Genomic DNA, 16,794 nt, shown 5'->3' on the forward strand with positions numbered 1-16,794 from the left:
TCTTCTTGCATCCCCCAGGGGTAACTGTACCTGCTGCTTCCCTAAAGTGCCTGTACACCAACGCACAGAGCATGGGAAATAAACAGGATGAGCTTGAGATCTGTGTTCGGTTGCAGGGCCACAATCTCATCTGCACTGAGACGTGGTGGGACAGCTTTCATGACTGGAGCACAGTCATGGAGGGCTATATCCTCTTTAGGAAAGACAGGCTGGGGTTGCCCTTTATGTGAGGGAGCAATTAGAGCGTACTGAGCTCCAGCTGGGGCAGGGTGAAGGACAAGTGGAGAGCTTGTGGGTAAGAATTAAGGGGTGGGCTGGTATGGGAGACGTGGTGGGGATCTACTACAGGTCACAAGATCAGGAAGGGGAAGTTGATGAGGCCTTTTACGAGCAGCTGCTAGTAGCCTCACAAATCATGAGTGCTGGTCCTGATGGGGACTTCACTTACCCAGACATCTGCTGGGTAAGCAACTTGGCCAGGCACAAGCAGTCCAAATGGTTCCTACAATGCATTGAAGACAGTTTTCTGACACAGGTGGTGGAGGAGCCGACAAGGCGGGGAGTGCTCCTGGACCTCATTCTTACCAACAAGGATGGCCTTGTTAGGGATGTGAAGGTTGGGGGCAACTTGGGATGCAGCGACCATGAGATGGTGGAGTTCCCGATGGAACTAGGCAAAGGAAGTAAGGCTAAAAGCAGGATTGCTACCTTGGACTTTTGAAGACCTGCTTGGGAGTATCTCATGGGATAGGCTGCTAGAAGGCAAGGGTACTTGTTTGTGAGAGCTGGGCTACATTTAAGCAGCACTTCTTCCATGCTCAGGATCGGTGCATTCCAAAGAATAGGAAACTGGGGAAGGGGGACAGGAAACCCGCGTGGATGACCAAGGAGCTCATCAATAAGATCAAAAGGAAGAGGAAGGTCTATGAAATGTGGAAAAAGGGCCTGTCCTCTTGGGAGGAGTATAGATGTGTTGTCAGGGCCTGCAGGGATGCGACGAGGAAGGCTGAAGCGCACCTAGAGATGAGGCTTATAAAAGAGATAAAGGATAATAAGGGTTTTTTCAAGTATGTAAACAGCAAGAGGAAGACTAGGGATAATGTGGGTCCCTTGCTGAATGAGGGGGGTGTCCTGGTCACGGGAGATGCTGAGAAGGCAGAGATACTGAATGCTTTCTTTGCTTCAGTCTTTGCTTCAAGGACACTCCCCCGGGACTCCTCACCCCTGGCAATAGGACAAAGGGTTGGGAAATGGAGGGCTCCCTCGTGGTGGACGTGGGAGTGGTTCAGGAGCATCCGAGTGGGCTCAACGCACACAAATCCCTGGGTCCCGATGGGATGCATCCACATGTGCTAAGGGAGCTGGCAGATGTGATCGCCGAACCGCTCTCTATCATCTTTGAAAGGTCCTGGAGAATGGATGAGGTGCCTGAAGACTGGAGGATAGCCAATGTCACTCTCGTCTTCAAGAAGGGCAGGAAGGAGGATCCAGGAAACTACAGGTCAGTCAGTCTCACCTCCGTCCCTGGAAAGCTATTGGAGCAGCTTGTTCTGGTTGCCATCTCCAAGCAATTGGAAGAGAAAAAGGTTATGAGGAGTAGAGGACTGGGGACCAGGCCTGGGAATGTAATGGAATCTCATTGTTCTTAAACTGTTGTAGATTTAGTACTTCTGTGATGAGTGACTCATATTCAGCATTTCACTACTTCAATTGGCTGGTGATTTATCCAAGGCTATGGTTTGACAATAGAGCAAGTCTGACTTTCAGAATCCTACCACCAGATTGAAAATGATACAGTCACAGAATAGTAAATGCCCATCTGCTGTAAACTCCTTCTATTGCATTAGAGGGGGTTATTTCGAGGGTTTGTGGGTATTTTGTTTTTCCTGTGACACACAGGGTTGAGTCAGGCCCAGTTTTATCAGTCTGCACCACTCTAATCTTATGTGGTTTGGCTGCTCTTCCTTCAGCAAATGTACAGGCTGTGTGAGCTTTCTGACAGTGCCTTGGGTGTTCCCACAGAAAATGAGACTGTATGGCTGGAGTTGCCTGGCTTGTATCTGTACTACCCTGAGATCTGGAAGTACACCAGATCAGCACAGGCAGCCTTGGAGCTGAAACCACGTGGTGCTAGGCCTGGCTCCTGTTTGCTTTAACTACAGAATTCTGACCAGCACGCAATGAGAAAAATATTCCCAATACAAGTTTTTGCACCACTGTACGTTTATTCCTAGCATAAATTTCCTAGTTCACTGACCACCACAATTCTCATGAATATGCAGTTACCCAAATGCTCTGGAGGAACTATATTTAAATATACAAAAAGCAAGCTGGGTATTTTTCTCTCCTTCCAAACTATAGTTTAATAGCCACATTTATTTTTGTGTAGTTTATTTTTGTTTGTTTTTAAACTTTTGAAATTCCCTTACCCTATATTTAGGAAGGAATACAGGTAATATGGCTTAGGTAAGACTAAGCAGTAAATTGTGGTTAGAGGATTGTTCCTGAACAAAAATAGAGGGGAAAAAAAAAAGTGGAGATTGAAAATCAGATGCAAGAAAGATACAGGCAAGGATAAAAGAAAAAAAAAGAAAAAAGAAAAGGAAAAAAAAAGCAGATACAAGAAGAGAGAGAACAAAGCAGTGTAAAGAAGAGCCAGAAGAAAGGAGAGTAAACGGATAAAAGGTAAGTGGTAGAAAGGAAGAATGAAGGTTTTAGAAGAAAAATAGAAATAGGAATTAAAACTCTTTAAAACTCAGTATTTACAAAAACATTTCAAAATAGCATTCTGGGTTGGAAACATTTTGATTTTAAATTTATATTATAAGTGCTTTCACACTTTTCTTACTGTTTACATGGCCATTACTTTAGGCTAACATGTTAAAGATAAGAACTGACTGAAAATTGAAATTCTCCATCTTGAATTTTCAGCAGAACTTAGAGCTAAGCACACAAATTCTGTCAAACATCAGTAATTTCCCTCGGCTTTTTATTTGTTACCTAGGTTCTTTCTTATTTACATATGCTCTCTAAATTGAGAATATCCTCGAGTCTTTGGCCCATCACACTTTTAGATTTTCTTCTTTGTTATAGCCAGATACAAATGCCAGAACTACCACTTCTCACTGACTTTTAACAGTATGTCTTTCCTATACAACAATGCAACTAAATGGTTAGCAAATAGCATATATGCCTATGAGTAGCCCTAAGGCTAATTTTAATGCATACTCATAATATTTAAGAAGTGATGCTGTACTTTACAAACACATTGAATTTCAATGCTGAAAACTTACTGAATCAGAAATGAAATACATATTTATGTAAATATATACTATGTATTATATAAACACACTATTTTTATATCCATCTATATAATTTATATAAATTCTAAAAAAAAAAAAAAAAGACAAACATTTCCTAAAACACTTAGTTTAAGGATGAAGTCCCAGATCCTTTCAATCTGGTTTTCTTTATTATGATTTAGTACTGATACAAGTTAGTGTTCGTGAAATCAGTAGGATTACAGTGATCTTTAAATCAAAGACATACAGGGAATGACAACCATATGGACCACTGTACATAGCTTGCTTTCCTGATCCTTTTACTGAATATAAATAAACTAGCTTATTACCACCTGTACTTCTACCTGAATTGTGTGACTTTCAAGGTCACGCTCTTAAAATAATTTAAGTATCACTTTTATTTTCATAATACATATTCGAATGGATCTTTAATAAACGGTGTTTTCATCTCATGAGCTAAATGTAACTAATCTAACAAATCCTTTCCAATTCACTTTAAAAATAACACTACAACTAATCCTCCTCTTATGGCAGCAACTGCCCACCTGACTTCCCTGTAGACGTCAGGGTAGATGACTGCAAATCATTCTGAAAATGGCTTTACAGTGACTAACATTAGTTATTTTATCTATATTGTTCTACTTACGGGCAAAGCAATATCTAGTATTAAGGTGTCTATTTCTTAGCCAGTCAGGGGGGAAAACACATAGTCCCAATCACAAGAACCAAAAGCTTTTGCACATGGTCGAGGGGGATTTGAATCACCCCACACTCAGCCCCTACTCCAAAACTGCTCAGTGCTTGTTTTAATTTGAGAAGCTGCTGCTAAAAACAGCCAATGTGGATCTACTTTCACTGATCATCTGATATTTGCAGCTCCCAGTACAGAGGAGAAACTGCAATCAGTTCTGAGACAAGAACCTCAGACATTCCCAGCAATTCTAATTTAGAAATGTTTTGTTCTGCTGCATCAACCAGTACTCTTCTGACAGTCAAAGAATAATCACTCTGATCACAGCAATGAACTTCTGCAGTTTGAAACAGCATATATACCTTGAAATTATTTCTATCTTTGAATGCAGGTAATCTCCCAAGACAGCCTGTGTTTCAAGACACCAGACACAGACCCCCTGACAATTTTCTGCTACCTTCTTAACAGAAGAAAACTGCTCTGTGTTTCACTCTTGGGTATTTATTTTTTTATCAGAGAAAGGAAGTCTGTAACAGGCAGCTCCAAACCTAATTTACATTGACTGAAATCAAAGTGAAATTACAGGTTTTTTTGATCGTATAGGGATGCTAGTGGAGGTGAAGAGCCATCATATCAAGTGTTATTCTTCCCTATTGTCATATACTAGGACTCTATCGGAAAGCCTTGTTTTACATTTTGTTATTTATATTTATGTACATATTCAATATATTTACATACTTAAAATTAAAAGTATATATGTTCATATATATATTTATAAATTTATATAAAGAATAAGCATAACTATATACATTCATATATATTCATTTATAATAAAAGAATATGAAGTTAAATTTATACATTTAATACACGTATATGCATAAGAGTATATCTATATATGTATAAAAGTATAACTTCATACATTTCTCTATGTTATATACTTTTATTTAATATAAGTTAATAAATATTAAGTATTTGAATTACTAATTTACTCATACCAGCTACTTTTATTTTATATAAATTTGATATGAATATATACACAAATAAAAGCAACTGGCTTGAATAATAGTTATGTAAAAAAAATAAAATAAAAGAGACATGAAAATAGTGTCACTTCCCTGTTTCAAATTTTAAGTTGTTATCAAATTTAATTGGTGGGATTGCTTACCATAGGGAAGGAGCCTGCTGATTTTTGAAGTACATGGAGCTGCAGACACAATTTTAGAGTCTGACCAGAAATAGAGGTCCCTGGCCCTCATCATTATTATCACGTGGTGTAGATGAAACTCTGAGTCATAGATTAGTTGGGCCTCCTGTTACTACACTGCACTTTATTCTTTGAATACAGTAAGTGTGTAACCACCAAAATAACAAGACTCCTACAGAAGCAGAGGCCAGCAAACTTGTAAGACCAAGTAGTTACTGTTTGAGGGGGACCTGTCATCACATAATGTACCTACAGGAACTGCAGTAGATTAAAATGCTCTGGGGATTTATGAAAAAGTTGGTCTGAAAATAACGTGAAAAGAAGTAACAGACTGGATTTATTTAGATCAGTAGGGGAATAATGCTTTCATACCTAGCGTTTTAAGAGCTAAGAGTTTACCATTTTTTCAGCCAGGTTTAACTGTGGCCACAATTTTATGAAGAACTCAATCTAGGGAAATATTATGTGGTTTGGGGTAGTTTTCTGGGGGGAGGCTGGGGTGGTGAGGGATGTGTTTGGGGTAGGGTTGTTCAGTTGGATGGTGGTGGTGGTTAGGGTTTGGTTTGAGCAGGACGCTCACCCTACTCATACTGCAGCCTCACATGTCCCAGGATGGCTTATGCAAGGAGTTCAATGAAAGTCCAGGGAAAGGTGGTGGAGGACAGTCAGGGCACCTCTTTTCAGCATCAGCAGAGGTCACACATTTGTACCCAGGATGAAAATGTGTGGGAAGTGCATAGTACAGCTGAGGGTTTGTGCAATAACAAAAATAATTTACCGTACCATGTCAGAATAATAATCACAATTTCAGATGCCTCATTACATTATAGATTAATGATCTACATCTGATTTGCACTTCTTTTAATGAATAACTGAGATAATTTTACATATTGTACCGTTCTATACTATCATTAACACCTATACAAAACATGGTAAATGACAGATACCATCCCTGGATTTTATCTGTTAGTGATCAGCATTTATTCTGACATAGACCAACTTAAAAAATAATAATAATAATAAAAATCACTCATTAATCAACCATGAATCATGCTGCTGAATAATTTTATGTTTCTCATTCCTGAGCAGTTAATTGCTATTTGAAATGTGAGCTATGCTCATTAAACTCTATGGTTACTTGGTACGCTTGATTTTCATTTGGGCAAGATAAAGTTCTAAAAATGTGTTTTCTTTTCAGAAATATTTAGCATTTTCCTTTATTGTAACAAGCTTTTTGGATTTTTCTAACAATGAAGTCACTAAGTGTATGTTTTCCAGGTAGAATCCCCAAATGGTTATAAATTCAAAAGGAACCAATACATTTAACATTACAGCTGGATGTGCATGCTGTGGAACATTCTGGTAAATACTCATCTCTACTAACCAAACATTGGTGTTTCTAGAATTAGACATAAGCTGTTTTTAGGGAAAAAAAAAAAAAAGTCCCATAAATGCCAACAAAGCAAGAATTTAACCAAATGGACAATGGAAATGTCTAGCATTCAAGAGCATTCATGCATTTCTAGATTCTGAAGGTCTCTGTTGTCCACTGGTACCTCACTTCACATAGTATGAAAGAGCTGTCTTAAAGTTGTCAGGACAAATAATAAATGTGTGAAATCTAATCTCCTGTTCAAACAATGAATTTCAAGAACTGATCTTAGATGTAATGCTAGAAATAAAATAAAAACATACCAGAGGCTGTATATTTGTAGATCTGCCTGATCTTACCATGTGGCTATGTTCCTTTCCTTATGCAATACCTTTGGCTTATAATCAAGGCCTTTTTAATAGCACTTTAATTTAAATTTAATCCCACCTTCATATCCTCTGTACTAAAAAGAATTTTCTGAAGTTAGAAATCATTATGAAGTTTAAATCAGTTTGAACTACTGATCACGTTTTGGACTTATTTAAAATAACTTCTGTAATATACACATTAAAATCTCTGGTGAGGGAACTATTAGATCTGTCAAAGTGTTATGAAATAATATTATTATTAATAAATAACTCCTGTAATAAAAATACAGGAAAAATGTTTTGTCCTATGTAATTCTTCTCCATATTATTCCTATTTTGCACTTCACGATGATTCAACAATAGAGCTGAAGTTACCTGTCTATATATGCAACAAGATGTCAGGATAAATAGTTATCCCTAACCACCAACAGTAAAGGACATGATAAAACACTTTCCGCTGACAAAATAATTGCAAAATTATGACTAGTCACATTTTGTTGGCATATGAAAGCCACTTGAGAAGATTTCTCCTGATAATTATATGGTTTAATCAAGTGATCCTGGCAGTGATTATACAATCCTGACAAACTATTTTTTTCCGTTAAGATCTTAGCTATATCTTCAGTGTAGCCAGTTGTAGGTCTTCTGGTTTGCTGCAGGCTTTGCCCTGGCACCATACATATGCATAGCCTGTTACCTTATTAGCAGATAAAAATCCAAGTTTTGAATACCCTGGACTGTGATGGAAAGTGCTTCTTTCTTGCAAAGACAGTTTGAGGTCATGCACAACACTGGTTCATAGACAAGACTATGTGGAGATGATAATAAACTATTCCTGGATGGCAAACTCTCTTCATTGTCAAAAAAAAAAAAAAGATAATTTCTCAGTATCAAAAGTAATGTTCACAGATTTTCAGGACAGACATGATAGTTAGGAATTTTTCTTTTAGTTTTCTATTCTTTCTGTTGTCATTTCGAAGAATTCACAAATCATCTACACACCTCAAATACCTTAAAAATTTGAAAGATTTTGAAGAGATTCACTTCATATGGCTACAGATTATTTTTCAAGTAAACTGCTGATCCCTAAAATATACATTAGGCAGTCAGACCTACAGTCTGGAGCAACTGATAAATAACTATCTGCATAAATCCATATACTATCTATCTATCTATATATAGACCTAATCAGAACAGATAATAGGATAATTTTCCATTCGTTGATATATATACAACGTAGACTGTAAAGCAAATATGCACTGTGTTATTGTATCAATGCTATGCATGATTTCAGGAAAGCTAGATTGCATGCCTCTCTACTTCCCAATAAAAGCATGATTTTACAACTCATTAAGGAAGCAAAGGAAAGAAAGGTGAGAGCTATATTGGTACAGGTTAACACTATAAACTGATGCAAAGAAAAAAATATCTGTAAAGTTACAGTGTACTTGATGGAATAACAGCTGGTAAAATAGTATATAGCAATTTTCCTGAGATTTACAGCAGACTAGTAAACTACAGAAGGGCAAAGGACTGAAAATGAAATTAAACTAGGCCATACATCAACAGTGGGTTTGTTTTCAGCAGCTTTGAAGTCTACAATGGTTTGTGTAGAGAGCGTATGTGCATGTCTAAAATTGTTGGAGACATTAGAGGACCAGAACCCAGAGGAAAAAGAAATAATAGGAAAAATATGTCCACACTCTTTCAACCAGTCAATAAAACACAGCAACTAAAATAACATTATTAAATGTTTTAATGTTATTAAAAATAGCATTAACATTGGGTGAATTAACAGCAAATAAAGTGAAACACCTCTAAAATGAAGGGGGGTGGGAGAGGAACTGATTTCTGTGTGGGAAACACAGGAAAACATCCTGGAAAAATCAGACAAAACCAGAACCTGAAGTCAGCTCAGGTTATTAAACTGTGACAATATCCCCCGACATCAACGCTGTAAAGATGTTTACAGTTTGACTTGTACATCCATTTAAACCATTGCCTGCTCTATCTGTCCTTCCCTTGAGACCTCCACCTCTCCTCTCACTCCCTAAATTCAGATCAAATTATCTTACTCAGATGAGATCAAAAGACCTCATCCGCCTCCTGTCCTAGAAGATGTATATTCTTGAAAGAGTAAAAACATTTGTAGAACAGGAAGCTACTAGCTCTGCAGAGTGACTAAACTGGAGTCATTTTAACCATTTAGGGAAACCTCAGGAAAATTAGCTAAACTGCTTAACACAAGAATAAATTCAACAACAACAACAAGAAAAGCACAGAACTCACAATAGATGAAAGTCCTTTCTAAATTTTTTATGCAGCCTTCAAGTGTCCTGTAAGCAAAAGATTCAATTTCTTCAGTAATTCTCCTAGACAAAAGCTGATTAAGAGTTAGTGTTACCCTTATGTAATTTATAATATAGTAAATTAATAAAAGTTGAATGTTCATAAAAAATAATCTCTTTTTATTTGAAGTTATTTGTTTTAGAGCAGTCTTCTCAGTGGCACAAGAAAATATCACATCACTGGGGAATCCATATTCCCCAGTAATGAAACATCACTCCAGAAGATAACATCTTCGTACCTGCAGTATTTGCAGTGAGATCTATAACACTTCAATGGTTTACGTTCACTTTCAGAAACTTCTTTCTGTTTTCATGAAAGGCATCTTTCATACGAAAGATCAGGCTTGAAGAATTCAATAGAGTTAAAGCACAAGCAGTATGCAGCCATCTGAAGCCAAAACTCCAGTGACACTTTTTCTTACAGTCAAGATAGAACATATGCATCCCAAAGCAGAGATGTACAGCAAACCATACACACAACTAAAAAGGAATTTAAATGTCTGTTCACACAGCTGGTATACCCTCATCAGCATCATAGACATGTCCATTGCTCCACATTTGCCATCTACAGCTAGAGTGTATTCCTCATATGGTTTGAGTAATATAAAAATCTATAAGCATGTATACTAAAATTAGTTCATGGTCTAAACAATCCAATTTTGTTCAGTGCCACATAGGAAACAGTTTTCTATAAACTTTTTTTTTAATCTGAGCAACATCTGCAGCTCCCATTTTACCCTACTGTCATCTTCCTTAGCCCTCTTAATTTATTTTAGTGTCAAACTACATTGTAAAACACAAGAAGGGGTCATTCAAAAATATTTATTGGTTTATTATGCTACTGTACTTAAGCTACCTACTGTATCAAGTTTATAGAAATCCAATCCACAGTTAATAGCATTTTATATTGCACCCCAATATGATTATACAGATCACCCTTGGAAGATGTTGCAGAGACCATAATGAGATCATCTGTGGAGAACACTTATACCTACCCTTTATGTTACATATTAAGTAGTGGAATGGCAAGAGAGTGATAACTTGTTTCAGTATATTTTCTTTTAACATACCCAGACTAGAAAAGACACTTGAGAGACATTGCTGTCATGGTATCAGAAATATTTTATGAAGTCCTCAAGAGTTATAATACTGCCTCTATAGTCAAACAAGACAGGTAAAAGTAAGAAAGAAACAACTAGGACATGACCAAAACAACTAGGACAAGAATAGCATTACTGTAAATATAAAAATTCCTAAACAGAAAATGTCGTAATTGTTCATATATCCAATTTTTAAAAGGAACATTATAATGATTTATATTTATAGAGAGCTGTAATAACTTTCACTCTAAGGCCTAATTTACCTTTAGCTCAGTTACTGTAGCAATCTTGGGACTCGATAATTGGATACTGTGCTGTAAGGAAAAAAAAAAAAAAAAAAATGTAGGATCCACAGGAACCCACTGAGGCATCAAGATTCCTTAAATGGCCTTGAAAAATACTGTATCGGTAGACTTCTTTAAAACTAAGGCCAAAAGGGTTTTTAGCAGCATTTTTTTGATAGCAGGTCTTATCTGGTAGACCTTGCTTTGAGTGACAATTTAGATTAGAGACCTCTTGAGTACCCTTCCAACCTGAATTATTCTGTGATTACATATACATGGTTCCTGAACATATTTGTTGATAAATGTGAAGTCAGATAATATTTAAGTAAGGCTGAGTACAGCACTACACAGAAACAGACTACACTACAATCTGGATTGTATCACAAGGTAAACCAGCTTGCTGTCAGAACAAAACAACAACCAAAAGCCTACATGAGGTCATGAGCTACATGACCTCAGAGAAAGAGGGAAAGAGTTTACCTCAAAAACAGATCAGTGCTCATTCAAACCTGTGACAGACAATATGCAGATTTTTGCCTACCCTATCAGCTTCCAGATTTTAGGAGAACCGTTAGGATTTTGCTGAGCATATACATGTGTTTGAGGGGCACAATCTAAAAGATCATGCACTTGCCAGTGCAGAAGAATGCACATCTACCCTCACCAAGTCAGTGAACATAAGGAAGTGAAGAAAGATAAAAATGCATGGCTTAGCTACATAATTGACAGTAGTTAGCTCAGGCACAAGCACAGCATTTAGAGTAAACATTATAGCTTTTTGATCTTTCATTAAGCTATTACTGTGAACTAGCACATGGTGGACGCATTTGTTTTTAAAGATGGTTTAAGACAATTAGGACTGCCTCTTAAGCCAAAACTATCCTGAAATTAGGAACGAGAAGGTGGGTAACAGGGGTATTATTAATGGAAAATATGCACAATCAATCAATCAGTCAAGCAAATAAGAAAATATTGCACGCCGTTTCTTCAATTCAGTTCCCATAAGCTCTGAAAAAGCCCGTGATTTCAAGTTTTTAAAAATTCCTGTTAGGACACCAAAGGGTGGCATTGTGTCTTTTGCATGTTACCAGGGTGCCATCCTATCTGAAGCTGTTTTCAATGGCTGTAGGCCTCAAAGCAGCATGCTATTATGTCAAAACTATGAACAAAGTGAGCAGGTTTGTTTGTTTGTTTTTTAAAAAAAGTAGCAGAGTAGCAACTCAAGCTGTGCAACACTTTGCTAAGGAACTTCAGCCTCCAGCAGCCACAGCCAAACCAACCCCTTCTTCTACCTCATGTCCTTTTTCCCTTCAAGTAGTAATTAATCCTATATGTAATGGAGGCTCATTTTAACAACACATGCCAAGACCTTAATACAAGCAATTGGCCAGATCTTCTGCATAACTCCATTGACTGGTAATGATTTACAACAGATGAGAATCTGTCTTCAAAAAGTCTATTACTAATTAACTTAGGAAGAGCTGGCTGCTTGCGGTATTTAATATAATTCTTGAACGTTCCTAGGTGTGCATCTGAATTTCAATGAAACTTGTACCGATAGATAGATATTGACATTCTCATGAATACCAAATGAGTTCATTAGCACTTGCCCTGCAATAGTGAATACCTTCTGCATTTATAATTGAGTGGCCTTCAAATGAAGCTGTTGGCCACATTTCCTTGGCTAAACAAGTGAGTACATTTTATTAAATTTCACTTTTTTCCACCTTTTCCATTTTCTGTGCTTGATAAGGAATTTGAAAACTAGAGGGGAGAAGGGCAGGATAAAGGAATTAGTGGAGCGAAGAGGCAACAAAGTCATATGCTACATGCTTGCTTACTGCACTGACATTTTAAGAAAATTAAGAAGAGCAAAGAACATTTGGGCTCATGATTCAAGTCTGTCAAGGGTCTATCAAGAAAGAAGAATGTTAGATGGTTAGATGTACGCACCAGTCTTTACTCGTGCAGCACTATCTTTTTAGACTCTGGCAACATACCTAAGCTCTTCTCTGCTTACTATCTCATACCACCCCCTCTCACAGCATCCTTTAATCGTGCTTGGGAAGCTGCCTGACATCAATTGCTCACACATACAGTTTTGCCTTAGCTTAAAATGGGTCATAGCCACATCATCTTCAATACTGCTTTTAACATTTATACTGCTTGCAAAATAGCAATATGAAAAAATTAAAAGTAAGATGGAGGCTGAAGGGAAAACACAGAACAACAGCAACAAAGACCGTTTCCTCTTAACTAAACATGAATGTATCTGAAAGAATAAATTAGCTATTTGGATAGACCAGAGAGTTGGGACAGTGAAGGACAAAGACATGCCTGCAGTATTTTAAGGTAATTGGACCTTGAATGTGAACTTTAGCAGTGAGAGCAGTAAGAGTAAAAAGGAATGTAGAGATACAGGAGAATGTTCTTTATTCTTCTAAGGTCAACACCACTTTATTAAAAAGAATGAAAATAAGCAGTATGTAAAAGCACTAAAGGATCAAATAAGCCTAAATTCCTATTGATGGTTACATTTTTTGATGTCAAATAAAGACTAAACCTTGACTGAAAATTCTTCAGTAATGACATTGACTCAGAGTCCTTGTATGAAAAATGCCAGGAATTCAAAAAGGTGCAATTGTTTTTGTGACAAACTTCAATTACATCTTTTTCCCTTTAACCAAAGTCTCAATATGTTTAAGGTCTACTGATATCAACCTGAGTGGGACACCATTCTATAAACAATTAAAAAAAATCTTGAATGTAGCATGCTGACATGCACAAACAGATCATGGCAACATAGACACAACTAGAAATTATTTACTTATATAGGTGGAAACATAATAAAGATTCATATATTTATGTGCAAAATCAGTAACAGTGAGAAATCTGTGCAATTTTTTTTTCTTCCCTCATGCTTGCAGGACTGATAGAGTTCTTTATCTTGAAAGAGCAAAGTTCTGCTTGGACAATAAACAGAGAGATTGAGCCTACCCCCCACAGGGGTTAATCAATTAGAATACATACTCTTTGGAATTAACTGCAGATTCAAAATTTGGTGTTCACTGCTATGTGATCCCTATTGTGATCCCTGTAACACCTTCCCATTATTCCAAACGTTTGTTTTGTTTTTCACTCCTTTACATAAATGTCATTTTTGAAGTCATTTGGAGGAAACAGTAACATAAGGGTGGGTAAAGTGTAAGAGATTAACTCCAGTTCTGTAACAGAAGAGAAAGAATTTATGAAAACAGTTTCCTTAGTACATGATACCATTTCCAGACTATTGTTAAATTACAACAGTACTTAGATGAGTATAAGAATGAGTAGACCTCTTTAATCCTAGTCTCTCTTCTTTCTTTTTGCAATAGGAAATGTCACTAAAAATTACAAAATAATGAAAAAAATAAATTTAAAATCCAGATACTTTAAATGATCAATGCAGTTTATATATTAATTATTTGTTATTCAGTTTATATTTCCAATACAAACAATCAGATGTTAAAGAAAAGCCATTGTTGCTTAAAGGGAAAAAACTTACAAGTTCTGTCATGTGAATGTTTCAGAAACATAAAAACCGTAAACTTCACATTACTACTTTTTTATTGTTAGCTTCTTTCCTATTACCTATTCCTATTACCTTCTTCATTTTATTTTACATAAGTAAGGAGATTTATGTATGAACATTAATACAAGTTGCAAAAACTTAGGAAAAAATATCTAAGTCTATAACATTTTAAATGTGAACATTTATTCTTTTTCCTTACTTCAGGTTTTCAGTAAAATAAAATTACTGAGTTACATGTGCAAATTTTAACTCAAAGTGATAGCACAAATTTTACTTTCTTTTAGTGGAGGCTACTTTAGCATTATTTACAGTCTTCAAAAGAGATTGCTTTTCTCTGTTAAGGCCAACAGATTTCACGTTAAGCATTGGGAAGCAGAAAACAGGTTACTATTGAAAGCTGGGCGATCAAAAGGTAAATCTTGTACCACTGCAGTATTTTCAAAAAATCCAGAAATACGGAGACCTCATGGGAAGATAAGTTCCTACTCAAATACTTGGCCACAGCCTCTCATTGTACAGGGAAACACTGAGATAAGATAGGAATATATGCTGCAAGCCCTGCTCTTTTCCTCTTGACTAAGGATCAGCTAAATGTTTGATGCTAATGTCAGAAATTAGGGTTGCTCAGGATGAGTGCTAATTATTGCCAAGTTTGGCTCCCAGGGATGGAGAACCACAGCTCTATCTTGTCCATTCACTGAACTCTAGTGATGAGAAACAGTCTTATGCAGGGCAAAATCTGCCTCATGTGTTGGCAGCGTATAAACAAACACCCATCTGAATCGACTGAGAGCCATTTGCTCAAAACAGCTGCTAGCTGAGGGGAGAAGTATTTGGGGGAAGAAAAAAAAAAAAAGATAATATTTCCATGCTGAAAGACACACCGCTTTTAAGAGGATGGTTCTAACAGGAAAACAGCCTGGATGCTAGCTGATTTGTGTATGATTCATACACTTCAAGCAGTCCTACATAAACACAGTGATTAAGGAATGTCTGCATAATGCTTCCATTCATAAGTTTTTGTAATTTTTTTTTTTTTTTTGCATTTGCTTTTGTTTTTTTTCCTTTGCAGAAGAAAATTTCTCTGTTAAGAATTATTCTACTCTTTCATGTTCGGTACCACCAAACTAAATTTTCTCTATTTGGGATTCTCAATACAGTCTAACTCAGCAGCAGCATTGACGCAGCCCCATTTTAAATTTTTCTTAGTTGAAGTGAATTTTCATAAGACTAAAGAAGATAATTCTTTATGTCTAAACTGGCTTTCCTGAAGCCCTGGTTCATCTTAATTTTGCTTTTAATACGCCTAATGCTGTCAGGCCTAAATGTCAAAAGACAAATTCTCATAAAGACATAGCTATATTGCAATGTGACCCCAAACATGAAAGATAGAAGAAAATACTATACATTTTATTATATCTTCTTTAGATATTTGCTTCTAAGATCAAGCAAAGATATTTGAACTCTACCCTCTTCCACACCCAGCTTACCCTCTTCAATAAATGAGAGGTTCTGTGAGATTTTAGTGTCAAATCTTTGTAAATTGCATTGTTTCTAGTGAAAGTATTATTCCATTTAAATGTAGACTTCAGTGCTCCCAATTTACAGCAAGAAACGAGATTACCATGTTAGGATCACTTAGCAGCTGAGTCATCATACTTGCACTACAGCAGGATCAGATTCAGAGTAGACACCTGTACTGTATCTGTCCCCGAACACAGAAAGGCTGAGATCTGGTTTAAAACTACACACACCAGGTTAGCCAGCATTAGACTGACTGACACGTTAATTCTCACACAATCGAAGTTGTGTATATGCTGCATTTTGCTGAAAGCAGAATCCAGAGCACTTCAGAGCACCAAACCATAAATCAGAAAAGCTGGAACTTCAGTCCATGGTTTGCCTTACATTCATACTTCATGGACTGGAGAAGAAGGTGCTTGGACAATGGAGGAGGGGAGCAGCAGTTTCCTACGATGCAGCTTAGATAACTACCAATCTGCTGATTGAGAGAAGCCAATCATAGGTGTTTGTTAGAGGAATGTGTGCAGAGATCTTCAACTTTTGGAGCCTGAATCGAAGCTGGTCTCCCTTACGCTGCGATCTAGGCAATATGAAGATGCCACAAATGTAGTCTTAACTCACCTAAAAACAGACATCAACCTCTGATCGTATGAACAACACCACTGATTACATAGGCTACCTGGGGGGACTCGGGCATGCATGCACCTCTGTTGTGATACTCATTCAGATTAATCCCACACAAATGATATACATGCAGTTTACAGTCTTCATGGATTTGCCTTTTCTACATCTCCTTTACTGTCAACCAGTTCATTCACTCCTTCAGCAGCAACAGCAGATTAACTGCAACAGCTAAGGAAATGAGTAATCTGCTCTCTGTGGTGGAAAGCCATGCTCTTTTTACACTGATCTTTTCTTCCCATCCTCATACAAATCTTTCTAAAATCATCTCTCAAAGCTACGGAAAGCATAATGGAAAGCAACTTCTGCAGTGTATAGGACTCTAAAATACAGTATATATTTTAGACTA

At 36.8% G+C, this 16,794-nt stretch overlaps 1 long non-coding RNA gene across 1 annotated transcript; it reads left to right on the top strand.

The window, feature by feature from the left end:
* Positions 1–317: 317 nt before the first annotated feature.
* Positions 318–4,687, top strand: LOC137859496 (uncharacterized). Its single transcript, XR_011098342.1, has 3 exons — positions 318–463; positions 1,406–1,501; positions 4,385–4,687. It is a non-coding gene; the product is annotated as an uncharacterized lncRNA (long non-coding RNA).
* Positions 4,688–16,794: the final 12,107 nt, after the last annotated feature.

Source organism: Anas acuta, chromosome 7 (assembly GCF_963932015.1).
Source record: "Anas acuta chromosome 7, bAnaAcu1.1, whole genome shotgun sequence".
NCBI classification, from domain to species: Eukaryota; Metazoa; Chordata; class Aves; order Anseriformes; family Anatidae; genus Anas; species Anas acuta.